At 38.1% G+C, this 12,223-nt stretch overlaps 1 protein-coding gene across 4 annotated transcripts in view; it reads left to right on the top strand.

The window, feature by feature from the left end:
- The window catches only part of BASP1 (brain abundant membrane attached signal protein 1), a 48,838-nt gene that overhangs the window by 22,793 nt on the left and 13,822 nt on the right, over window positions 1–12,223 (top strand). Inside the window, exon 1 of one of the 4 annotated variants that reach the window (XM_065667573.1) lies at window positions 5,026–5,113. The exons of 2 other annotated variants lie outside the window; for them this stretch is intronic. The gene's annotated coding sequence lies outside the window, so the exon portion shown is untranslated. Of the gene's footprint in view, window positions 1–5,025; window positions 5,114–6,717; window positions 6,743–12,223 lie in introns of those variants that run through there. One more of the 4 variants, XM_065667574.1, reaches the window with a different exon arrangement.

Raw genomic sequence — 12,223 nt, 5'->3', positions numbered from 1 at the left:
GTTGATGCACTGGAAGGCCATTGCATTACTGTGAGAAAGCACTGCTTATGCTGAATGCACTGGAATGTAATTCAGATACATGGAAGTTTTTTTTCAAGTTGAGACAGGGAGCAGAGTATAAAAATTAAGGAGTCAATTTAATGAAGAGCAGAGGAAATGTAATTCTGGATCTCTAATTTTTGTTGTGTATAGTGGAGTAAACACTGTAACTGTTTTTAGTAATAAGACCAGTGTTTCTGTGATAGAGTGAGAGTTTATTTTAGGTTCTTTTGAATTTGGAGGATTTCTTTTTCTAAATATATTTCACAGTGTATGATTTATTCCCAATTGCTAGTCTTCATACTGCCTTTCTGGCATTGTAATCCAATTCACCAAGGTAATTTCCATCTCTCCTTCAGGAAGAGTAGCAATGGCATTCCTTTCTTTTAGCATGCCTGGGGCGATCCCACAGCAAATTACTTTCCAGCTTTGTACTTCACTTTTACAGGGTTTATTACTAATATTGAAATGGTCATACTCATTTGGAGTTCCTGTCTTTATCCCTTTGCAATGGTCAGCATGTAGGAGGGAAGCTTAGGCTTCTCTGGAACCTGGGGGTTTCTCTGTCATTTGGGGATTCTTCATTTCGAAGTCTTTTCAAGTCAATAGAGCAATCTAAATCCAGATGAGGTAGGGCCAACTTCTTATAACATTTAGTTGCTGGTTTCGCAGAACGGACACAGCTTGAAGAAGAGGCAGTTCTGATCCCTCAGGTCATTAATTCTTGCAGGATCTGATGTTAAACCTGACATTAAAATTGAGGTTTGAACCAGTTCAGGTCAGGAAGCAGCGCACATGCCCTCTGGATCCTTTTTTCTTGCTCAGGCTTGTACCAGCCATATTTCAGACTACTCTGGTATGCAGGTGGAATTTTGTATGTTGAAAGATGAAATGTTGGTGATTTCCTACTCTTTTCACCTCAGAATTGTTACATGCAGGGTGATGGCAAACACTTCTGTGCAACCTTTAGGTAGCCTTTCCTGGTTCTCATTCAAATTCCAGTGGTGCCTGTGCGGCTGCTTGTATGGAGAGTTTGTATGGAGCAGCCAATCTCCTTTTCTCTTGTTAATTCATCCAGAGCTTATAGTCTTCCCAAATTTGTAGATATAGAGGCCTCTAGCAGTGCAACCTGATATCTGGCTTTAGGTGTTTGAATGAATTCTGCTGGAGTACTTTAAAGGTATTCCAGCACCAAAGTTAATGATGACCTGGTACCTACCAAACTCCTATTTTCTTAGATTACCCAGTGCTGATAGAGATCTTTAGCTAAAATACAGATTGGCTTAAAAGAGCTTAATACACATGAAATGTCAAGCTGTTTAGGTACTCAAGAAGTGATTTTTAAAAATGTAAGCTCTTTACTGTGCATTTTTCTATCTTATATTATGTTGCACGAACCCTATCATCTACTTTTCTTCCGCTTCTTAGTTAGCTTGTATCTATATTCAGCTCTGTCATTTGAAAACTTGTGAATTTACCATGGTTTCATTTCCTGCACAATTTCTGTCATCCCAGGCCGGTGTGCAGTATGCATGCCTGCTCTGCCAATGCTGTGTTGTGAAACTTTCCTTTCAGAAGCTGTGCCTTGGGGAGTAGGAAACATAGGCTGTTAATGCTGGGAGGGAAAAGAAACCCCAAGCCAGCCTCATCTATAAAATGGTTGTTTCTCAGAACCGGAGTGGTCATCTTCTTCTCTGAAAGAGGTGAAACCTGGGCTGTGTTTGTATCCTTTCTTCACTTACTTTTTAGTGGAAAACTGTTGACTGATTCCACATGCTGAGGGAGTAACTGCATATGTGCTACCTGTGCTGTACCTTTCCTGGATAGGAAAAAAATTATCCCAACATTAACCAAAAGTCTCTGCAAGACTTAGCAATTGTGACCTGACAAAATAAACAGGGTCTGAAAAGACAGTTCGCTTCAGTATTTACTTGGAACCTTCCTTCTGTTCGCACAAACCAAAATTAGCAATGTCAATGTAGACGACATTGGGTAGTTATGCCACACATGGATTTATGAGCTTGCATAAACATCTTGCTATTAAAACTTTAAATATTTACACTGAGATTCTGCTGCCTTCTGGACTCTCATGAGCACTGAGGTTGTTTTTTTTTTAATTGAGAATATTCTAGGATTGGCATTTTAACATAAAACTGCCTCAGTGCTTTTCTAATTGATGGTTACAGATTAATTTACATTATATCAGGGCTTAAGTGTTGCTTAATCCTTTTATAGCTTTAGCAAAGACTGACCATTTGGGTATGATTATGTAGCTTTGAAGAAAGGAAGTTGGAAATAGGACATTGAAGCAAAATTAAGTAGAGCTCAGGGTGTTGGCTTCTTCTGATATCTCCATGTTTGGAGTCTGCAACAATAGGGCATATTTCTGTGTGGGGCCCTTAGGAAATCAGGGCTTGTGCTGACTGTTCCTTTAACGGGCCCACTATAAATTCCTCCAAGTGTGATTCCTGTTGTTTTTGGTGAGACTTGAATTGGGGCATTAAGGCAGAAATCATTATAGTAGGTTAAACTTTAAAGCATTTTTCTGTTTAGCTGTACATGCATATAACAAAACATGCCCTCGACTTGCCAAACATTATCCAATTGGCAATCACATGGCAAACAACATGCTGAAGGTTAAAAGACTCTCTGTTTTAAACAACACTTTCCATGCTTGATGCAGTATTTCCCTTTTAATTATGTAGGGAATTAGCACTGTTAAGTAAAAGCAAATCATTGCCATGTAAATGTGCAGATTTTCTGAGTAGAAGTATTTCTTTAAAATATTAGTGGGGTAGAAATGGTGGGTGGTGGGAAATAAGAAGCAAATGAGTATCCTCATGAAAGGACTGGCTTATAAACAACTGGGTGCTACGCTTGAATATGGTGGGACATGGATGAGCCACAGAGTGCCAAACATCACTCGTGTAATGCAGTGACAGCTCTTTTTAGCACAGCAGCAGTGTGGAGAGGGGGATCACGGAATGATGCAACTTGTGCCAGGAAAGCAAAATTATAGCTCCAGTTGTCTGCAGTGGATCTTTTAATTTAAATATTTGTCGTATAATTTCAATTTATTCAAAGAACAAGCTAACCTAACCCTGTCTTTTCCCTCTTTCAGAAATTTGGAGGGAGGTAAAAGAAGGATTAAGTAATGACCTAGGAATTTTACAGTGAACATGGATATTGGCTCTGTTGCTGTAGCTACATCATCCATCTCAACATACAGTAGCTATGGGAACAGAGCTATTGGGCCTTGCAAAAGGAATGCAAACATTTCACTTCTGGTTAGCCATTTGTCAGAGTCCTTTTCTCAGAAGTCTTTACATAATTTCCATTCTGGTCTTAGCTTGTTCAAGCTTAAAACTCCACTGTGGCATCTCTCTCCTACAGAGTCAGTCTCAAGGCAAACAGGTCTCTTTTCTCCACATTCTTACAAGTCTTTCTATCGAATTCTACTTTGTTGACCTAGTTTTCTTGCAATTTCTTCCTCCTTGACTGAGCAAGGACACTGAGTATAATATAGCTATAGACAACAGAGGAAATCAAAAGGGCAAACCAAAACGAATAGTTTCTCTAGCATCACAAATAGCTTCATTGCTTGGGACACACCTGCAGTTGGGCTTCTTAGTCACAGTACTGCATGTGTGCTGCTAGCGTAAATACTCTGTTTATCCTGGATTTCAGAGAATATGGTGCTGGTGAACATTTAAAAAATGCTTGATGTAATAAGAATAGCTTGTTAAAATAAATAGTAATAATAAACTTACTGTGTTTCAGAAAATGTAGCAATCAGCTGCAAGGAATAAGGGCCTATATATATATATATATATATATATAAATTCTTAAAAATAATGTAATTTAAATTGAAACAAATGAAAGTTATAACTGTTGTTTTTTTTTCTACACAGCATCCTGACATATGCTGCAAAATTCTTGTATTTTCCTGGCTGAAAGATTTACAAAATCAGGTATACGTTATAGGTATATTAGGCTACTTTATCTGAGCACTATTAAACATCTGTAGCCTTGGGAAAGAACAGCAGTACCATAAATATTGCTCTCTCAGAAAACTACAGTAAAGAAATAGGGCGGTTGAAGCAAGATACTTAAGTTGACAAAATTAATGTTAATAGCATGACCCCGTCAAAACTTGGCCTAATACATTGTAAGCAGTTCACCAAAGAGAATTGTTATGTTCAAAATAAAGACAGACACAGTGTCCTGGTTTCTGAGAGCAGGATCTAGTTGAGTTTGAATCCCAAGAACTTGATCCAGGCTTACAAGTTTTGGCTCCAAATCAAAACAGTAACATCCTACTTCCTAGGAGATGAATTAAATAAATCACCCGTGAAGCCTTACTCTGTTTCTCGCTTCTATCTATTCTACTGCAACTAAGATTTCTTATTAAAATCACCATGGATACATGATCCTTATAATCCTGTGAGTTTTTTTTTGATTGTCTGCTTAGCTGCAGGAAGTTAACTAACTCTGTGCCTAAGAGAAATGAGCTGCTGCCCCTCTCCCAGAATACTAAGTCAAGGCAGCTCACTTTTGAATCAACCATGGGCATTTTCACCCAGTTCCACCACGGCAGACGCATTTCACAGTGCTTCATGTCTATCCCAGTGGCATCTGGGGGATGTGCTCTGTCCTACACGGTGTTTTGCAGTAGCAGAGAAACAAACAATGGTGTAGGAAGTGGCTTAGGTTTCTTTGGAAAGAGTGGAGTAAGGATTCAGAAGCAATTGCCAGATTCAGCTCTTTCACAGAGACCTGCGCATACTTCAGCAAGAAAACCCCAACAAAACCCATTATTCAAATAGTATGATTGCTATGGATCAGTTGATTTACTGGTAAAATCGGTTCCTGCTGTGAAAATCTGAATGTGTAGCCTCTGATTTCCTACCCTGTTGCTTCTAGGCATGAATTCGAGGCCCTTAAACTTAGCGACATACAGTACATTGGGCAACTCAGGCAATGTTGAGAGCATCTCCTGGGCTGACCACAGCTGGCTGCTGGATGATAGGCAGTGATCAGGAAAGAACGGCAAGGATTGAAGATCCCTTTCTAGGTAACTGGAGCAGTATTTTGTACATCACCATACTGCTGTCATTACCTTCTACTGGTGGGCTTTTTGTGAAAATTAGCATAAATTACTTATGCTGTATGTGTCCTTTCATGGTTCCTCCTTAGCAGGACAGATGCCGTGTCATTACGTGCTTCTCAGTGGAAGAGGCTGCATTAAAAATTACTTCTCTTACTGCTCAATGTACTGCAACAAATGCTGTGTCGATCTGTAAATTGAGACATTTGTTCTTCATTTTTAGCAATGCCCTTTCCCTGAACTCGTTTAATGAGACAGAGTTGTAAGATGTTTGTATGTTATCCAGCTGGACTAGGCTCATGATTTTTGAACTCTGACTCTTACTACATTCTCATTTTAAAGTGTCCTGTGTCAACAGACAGTGACAGCTATACTCTTAAGGCAGCCTTGTTTCACGTAATACCACTCTAATGTCGTAAGGACTGCAATAGACAGAAAAATGCCTGAGACTGGGAGAATTTGGGAATTTCTTTGTTACTAAAGTCCTTGACAGCTGTGTTTCATGAAAGTGGTGGGGCACTGTAAGTGAAGGGGGAGGGTAATTTATGAAAAGTAGTTTATGAACGGAAATGTGACATGCAGCAGAAGGTGACAGTGAAGAACAGAAGGCTGTGCAATTTATTATCCCTGTTTGTCACAGAAAACACGACCAGAAATCAGTTCCAGCATATAAATGCGGTTTATGTAATTATAGCAATATGAACAGTTATAAAAGTAGAGAGGTATAGATTATTGTCTCAGGTATCTGTTAATAATAATAAAGTATGTTGCAGAATGACCAACCCATTTTCTATCTGCTCTAGATTAAACTCAAAGTGAGAGTTTTTTAACTCATTAAACAATTTTTATGTGGCTTTCCTGCTGAATGTAGTGGCAAATATAGATTGCTAAAATTCCTAGGTCAGCTATACATCCCAGCTCAATTACACTGAATAACCATTTATCAAGAATGACTTAAGTATGCTGCTTTTTTTTCTCTATACTTTGCTGTTAAATTTCATTTGATATCTTGCTGGGCCTAATCTTGTGCATTCAGACTGTGCCACTGCTCAGAGACACCAGGCACTTTGAGCAAGCCAGGCTTGTGTACAAGCAGATGCAGAGATCAGTTCTGGAGTTGACACTACTGGTTTAGAGAGCTTTTGTTTGCTGTTTTGCTGTTTTGTTTTGGTGTTGTGCTAACGCTGTACATTTCTTACCTAGTCCTAGACAATGCTTACACCTTTGTACAACATCTAGTGTAATGGTACATTATCTGACTTACAGCTGTAGGTGGGGAGTGCTTTTTGTTTGCAAGGACCCCATGGAAAATAAGGTGAAGGGTGGTCTTGTGGCAGAATTTTCTTGCTGTTTTTGAACATGAGAAGGATAGATTTCCTATAAATCATTTTATCTAGGTATCTATTCTCTCTTCTGTCCCTCTCCTCTGAATCTCTTTCTCTTGAGTGTTTTCATCTAGTAACTCCAGCTTCTTCTGTGGGGTCTCTTGCTTTGTGCCAGTGCAAATGAAGCAGGAAGATGATGTTAACTGGCACCAGGAATAGGAGAACCAGGCACTTTCCATGCTGAACATGCATAGGACAGTTTGGAGCCAAGGTACTCTTGTCATGGTAATAGAGAGCTAAGCAGCAATACAGACCATTCTTACCCTGTATATAAGTTGCTTTGCGTTCTTAGAACAAAGGACCTCTTGTCTTCTTTGTGTGATGGTCCACACTACTCTGTATGTGAGGATAATTTATTGGATATTCCTTCAGTGAGTGACACAGCAAAAAATGGAAGAAAGACAGTGGGAGGGAGGTGATCTGCCATGTTCCAGTATCTGCAGTAGAAGCAGATGAGACATCCTTTCTTTAGAAAGTTCTAAAGGGAAAGGATCACCCTTTTGTCCTTTCTCCTTCTCTTGCAGACTCTGTTGGACATAAAAATAGTTTCAGTCTTTAACATTTACACATATTAACCTCAGAAATAATCAGTGGCATCCTAAAATGACTTCTAATCCAGGAGGCTGCAGAGATGGCTACCATTTGTCTGATACTTACACAGCATTTGAATAATCAGAAAAGCATAGGAAAAAATTAGTAACCTTTTCCTGGCATTGCTTGTTACATATTTCCTGTTAAACCATGCTTAGTATGGACAATTGCAGTGATTAACTTTATTTTTTCTGAATTATAATATTTCCTTGTGCTTTAGTACCTGATGTTCTGGCTAGTAGTTTTAGTTTAAATGTGCGTTTTAACTTCCCTTGGTACCTTCAGCTCTCAGATTCTACACATCAGACTTCCTTGACAGCTATGCTTGTAATGTCCAGATTGGTTCCCTAATACCTTAATATTTCTGAGATCTAAAACACTGACTAGAAAAGAATTAAGGCATAGCTAGAATGAAAGAACGATTTCACAGTTTTTATGCCCCTTTTCTATGGAATGTATTAGCAAGTATAGATTGTTCAGACTCCAAGGTTTGCTATGCACTGCGATCCAATGATACCGAATAGCTATTTACAGCTCAGATGCAAAATACTGTAGCTTCTCAGGGAAAAAGAAACAAAAAGGTAGGATTGGTTGCTTTTTTCTTTTTCAATTTTTATTTTTGCATTTAAAGTAGTGTTAATTTTTTTTCATTTAGGAGGATTTAGGTAGATAGGAATGGTAACCTTCATGAACCTATTGTACCAAATCTGTGCTGGTATCTTATCAGAGAATAGTCTTCTTAGTGCTATAGAAAATTCTCAGCAGCATTATACTCCAAGAGCAAAAGTACAGCTTGGAGGTGTTCATACAATAGTTCTGTGTCAGTATCTCCATCTTGATACTGATGTTCAGGCTGTGACTGGTTGCTCAGCCCACAGTGTCTATAAATCTGCACAGTGTCCTTGAGTGCTGGCTGTCTCTCAAACATTAGCAAGATCAGCAGTGGAGCAGGAAGCCTTTCAGAGCGTCAAGACTGCTGATCTTTCTAGGTGGAGTGTTAAATGGGAAATAATCAGCTCTGTGATGCATTCCCATTTTCTGTGGATAAACATTTTTGGGTTTTGATTAGTTTGTTTGTTTGTTTGCTTGCTTGCTTTTTCCTTTGCCTTTCCAAGTACCGAATAGCTAGGGGAAAGAACATCCTTTTCTCAAATCTTGTTACCTCTTTACAATCTCCAGACTTTGTTTCCTGGTAAACTGAATTGTAGTCATAGTCTAATATCTCTCTTTTTAGCACAAGAATGTGTATGTGCACAAAGTTGCTCTCTTATTGCTCTCTTCTGTTTGTTAACAGTATTGTCAACTGCTTGATAATGTCACATTAGGGAAGACAGGGCTCTATATTTTCTTAGATGTTATTCCAAGTTAGAGTTACAGAGTACTAATGGAAAGTCAGGCTTTTAATATCATCTTGCTGTGGCCAAATATGCAATTAAATGTTGCATGTTTTTGCAGCTGAGCATTAAGACTTTCGTTCCACATGCTTAAACACATGTGCCGAATCTTCATAAGCCCCCTGGTTCATTCTGCTCCGCAGCGTTGTGCTGAGGTGCTAGTCAAGGGGAGGCTGTAAATCTCAGCAATTTACAGTAAGAAAATGGTATTGTACCTTCCCAATGTAAAAAATACACTTTCAATAGCCTTCTAAACAGTGTTTTAAAGTCATTAAAGCAATCTGAGGAAGGTGACACTCAGTTGAGAAGAGAGTTAATCGCATTCAGTCTGTTCAGGCAGGTGGCCATGTACAACTGTAATACTTCTTTTCTCTGGCTATTAGCTTAGAGATATTGATATCCATCCAGGTTTACCATTGATACTAATGTTTTCCAGCTGCTGCTTGCTAGTGAGAGCATATTTCTGGTAACTGAGAAGCATATTTGAGTAAGCGTAGATGTCATACAGTTGGGCTGCATATGAAACACTTCATTTTTGAAAAAATGAAAAAAGAAGTTGAATGTGAGGTTCAGCAAAGCCAGCTGGCTTCAGGGCCTCTGGTTCTGTGTTCTATGATTTACCTTCTAACTTCATTCATGGGGCTACCAAACAGTGCTGGAGTCTTTCTGTCTCTCTTCTTGTTTTTTATTGAGAGAATTGTACTGGCAAATGCTAGAGACGTGATCAAAGATCCCAGCTAAATTTCACTCTTCTACGTAAAAAACTTAGTATTTTAATGCTCATTTGAAAGTACTGAATTACAGACAGTCATTGCAGGTTAACTTTTGTTTAGCACCTCTATGAATTTCTTTGTAGTTCTTCAAATGAAATTGCAAAAATATTCTTAATGACAATGACATTTTGTAAGGACTGAGTTCTTGCTTCACACTGTTATCTATAGTTACCTTTGAGGGAAAGATTGTAAGGAGAAACTCTAAAGAGCACTTTAGTGAATTCAGAAATTGTAACTCATGAAAATGAAGTTTAGAACTTCAAGAGAAGTGAGGAAACTCCCATGTCTCCAGCGATAATGAAATTGCACCTTGATTTGTATCTGAATAACTTGGTATAGCAGATAATATTAGCACATTATCCTGAACAAGTTTTAGAGCTGCTTTTATTTTAATCTAGCTTGATAGAAAATAGTTATTTGCCAGTTGATGAAAATAGGAATGAAGATGGAAAAAATGGTCAAAAATGTGCAGGCAAAACAGTTGAAGAGGCTTAACAGGCAGCCAATTTAAAATTCTCATGTTTTCATTATTTCTATGCTATACATAACATAAATAAAATCAAACGATTGTTTTAGTGCTCCAGCTGGAAAACCACTCAAAGCACCAAAAATACCAGTTATATGCGAATGAGCAAAGGGTTTAATGTCAAAACACTCCAGAAGCTCTGCAGATTGAGAGCTAAGAGCATGGAGCATCTTGCAGTGATGCACTGTAGCTAGCTTGTAGACAGCAAAATCATTCTTGACTTTTTCAACTTAATTTATTTCTTTAGGGCAGTTTTGGATTCTGCCTGTCAGTTCAAAATAGAAGAGATGTTGGGAATGCCTCTTTTCTCTACTTGTACTGATTTTACTCCTGACATACCAGTTTACCAGAGACACAGTTTTCTTCATTTCCATCCACAATTCTGTCTTCCCTGTGGCCTTGTTGAACAGTTCTTCATCAGGGTTATTTCAAATGGTGCTAGATGTCTCGACTCCTGAATATTTTAGCTTCTTCGGACAAAGCATGCTAAGGAGAAACACTCACACAAGCTTTTAAATGAACTTAAAGAAACTTGTGTTTCTTGAATTTATCTGAGCACCGGGCTAACAGGTTTGAATGACTGAAATAAACAGACACTTATTTTTTAAATGAATTTTTCAGATACCTTTCCTTGCAAACATGCTGTGTTCCCAGTCTTAAGCATTTAAAACAAGTGATGTCATAAGAAACCATGAGACTAAAATGCCTTCTGGGTTGAGGAATCTTTCCAGACTTTTCTTGCTAAAATGAGGATTAGAAATGAAATATTAGGTTATTTTTGTAATAAATACTAGAGCTGATACTTAAAAAAAAATCCAGATACTCCGAGGTTATGATAAAATGGTGAACTAATAATTTACAAATATAAGAGGTCGTAGAAACTTAGTTCATGTGAAACCAAGTGTTGTATGGCTATGATCCCATGCTATTTAGTTACTTTAACCTCATGTCTTTCCCAGGCTAGAGTCTTTAAAATCATTTGGCACATATAACATTTTTCCTCTCTGGCCTTTGACAGATGCAGTAATGAAAGTAGTTTTCTTTTAGTTTAAAAGAAAAAAAAAATCCTCTTAGTCTTTTTTTCTTCCTCTGTAACAGATATTTGAATTCTTTACATGGGAATTATACATTTGTACTGCTGATCTGAATTTACTTAATAGGCTTTTGGAACTCCAGAATAGAGGCTGGTTTGAGCAGACAATGTGAAAATGCTGCTGATCAACGGAATCTACCTAAACTTGTCACCCTTCAGATCCCTAATTCTTGCCATTCCTTGGAGATGATCCTTTCATAACATGCTCTGTTGAACATCATCTCCAGCAATACTGCATTGCTATGTCTAGTTGACACTTTGTTGCACATTAAAGGGAGGCCTTTGTAATTGCCATGACTTTCTCTGACTGGAATAATGTAGTTTGCCACGCAGCTCAGATCTGTAGGTAGAAAAGGCATCTTCTGCAGTATGTGACAAATATAACTCAGTTGTTGTAGTCTTTAAAAGTCTTTAAAAAGGTCTTGGAAAGTTGGTGAACCAGTTTAGAGCTTCCTCTTGCATCTGTTCAAATTTGAGTAATTTCTCCTAAAAGGAGCGTTTTTTTAACAAAGAAAGGAATGCATCTAGTTAATAAACATAGCATTGACCATGATGCATTAGTCCAACACCTGAAACCCTAAGGAAAGCAGGTTAAGATGGATTTACTGTAGTTTTTCAAGCACTCACAGTGTTCTGTTTGTTTAAGCAAAATGACTTTGTTTTCTTATATCTGTAAGATGTAAGAATAAAGCACTAAAATGGATGCCAAGCAGTAGCTTCATCTTCATCCAGCTGGATACACCTGAGCTTTCTTAGCTTGAGAAAACATCCTTATCATCAAGTGAACCGAAACTGCGTGAACTGTGCATATTTGGAACTATAAATCATCATGTCCATGTACAGATGTTCTCAGCCTAGAGGCATAAATGCAAAGGAGCTTGGTTCCAGGAGGAGCTTTCAGCAATACCTGAAAATGTTAGGAGATACTTAACAGTTCTGTATTACAAAATTAGCACAATACTATAAAATCTAGATGAGTGACTTACTCATTGTGTTATTCTAGTATGTGTGATACAGTGGTAAGCTTCAGAGACAGTAATTCAGTACAGTGCCAATATGCAGAAAAACAGCATTCTCTAAGAGAAATTTGAGAAGTCATATGGAATGAACTTGGTTTTCAAAACAACACCAGCTGGAAGAGACTGAGTAGATTTTGGGTTCTCACATCTTCCCAGATTGCTGTGAACCCCTGAAAAAACAGGGAACAAGAGATAGTCTCATGATTTTGTACTATGTTACATTTTTATTGCAGTAATATTTGTATTTGGGCTTTGGGAGGGAAGGTCTCATCTGTTATTTTTTCCATGGTACGTAA

This window comes from Lathamus discolor, chromosome 2, assembly GCF_037157495.1.
Source record: "Lathamus discolor isolate bLatDis1 chromosome 2, bLatDis1.hap1, whole genome shotgun sequence".
Taxonomy (NCBI): domain Eukaryota; kingdom Metazoa; phylum Chordata; class Aves; order Psittaciformes; family Psittacidae; genus Lathamus; species Lathamus discolor.
This window is presented reverse-complemented; position numbering and strand designations above follow the sequence as displayed.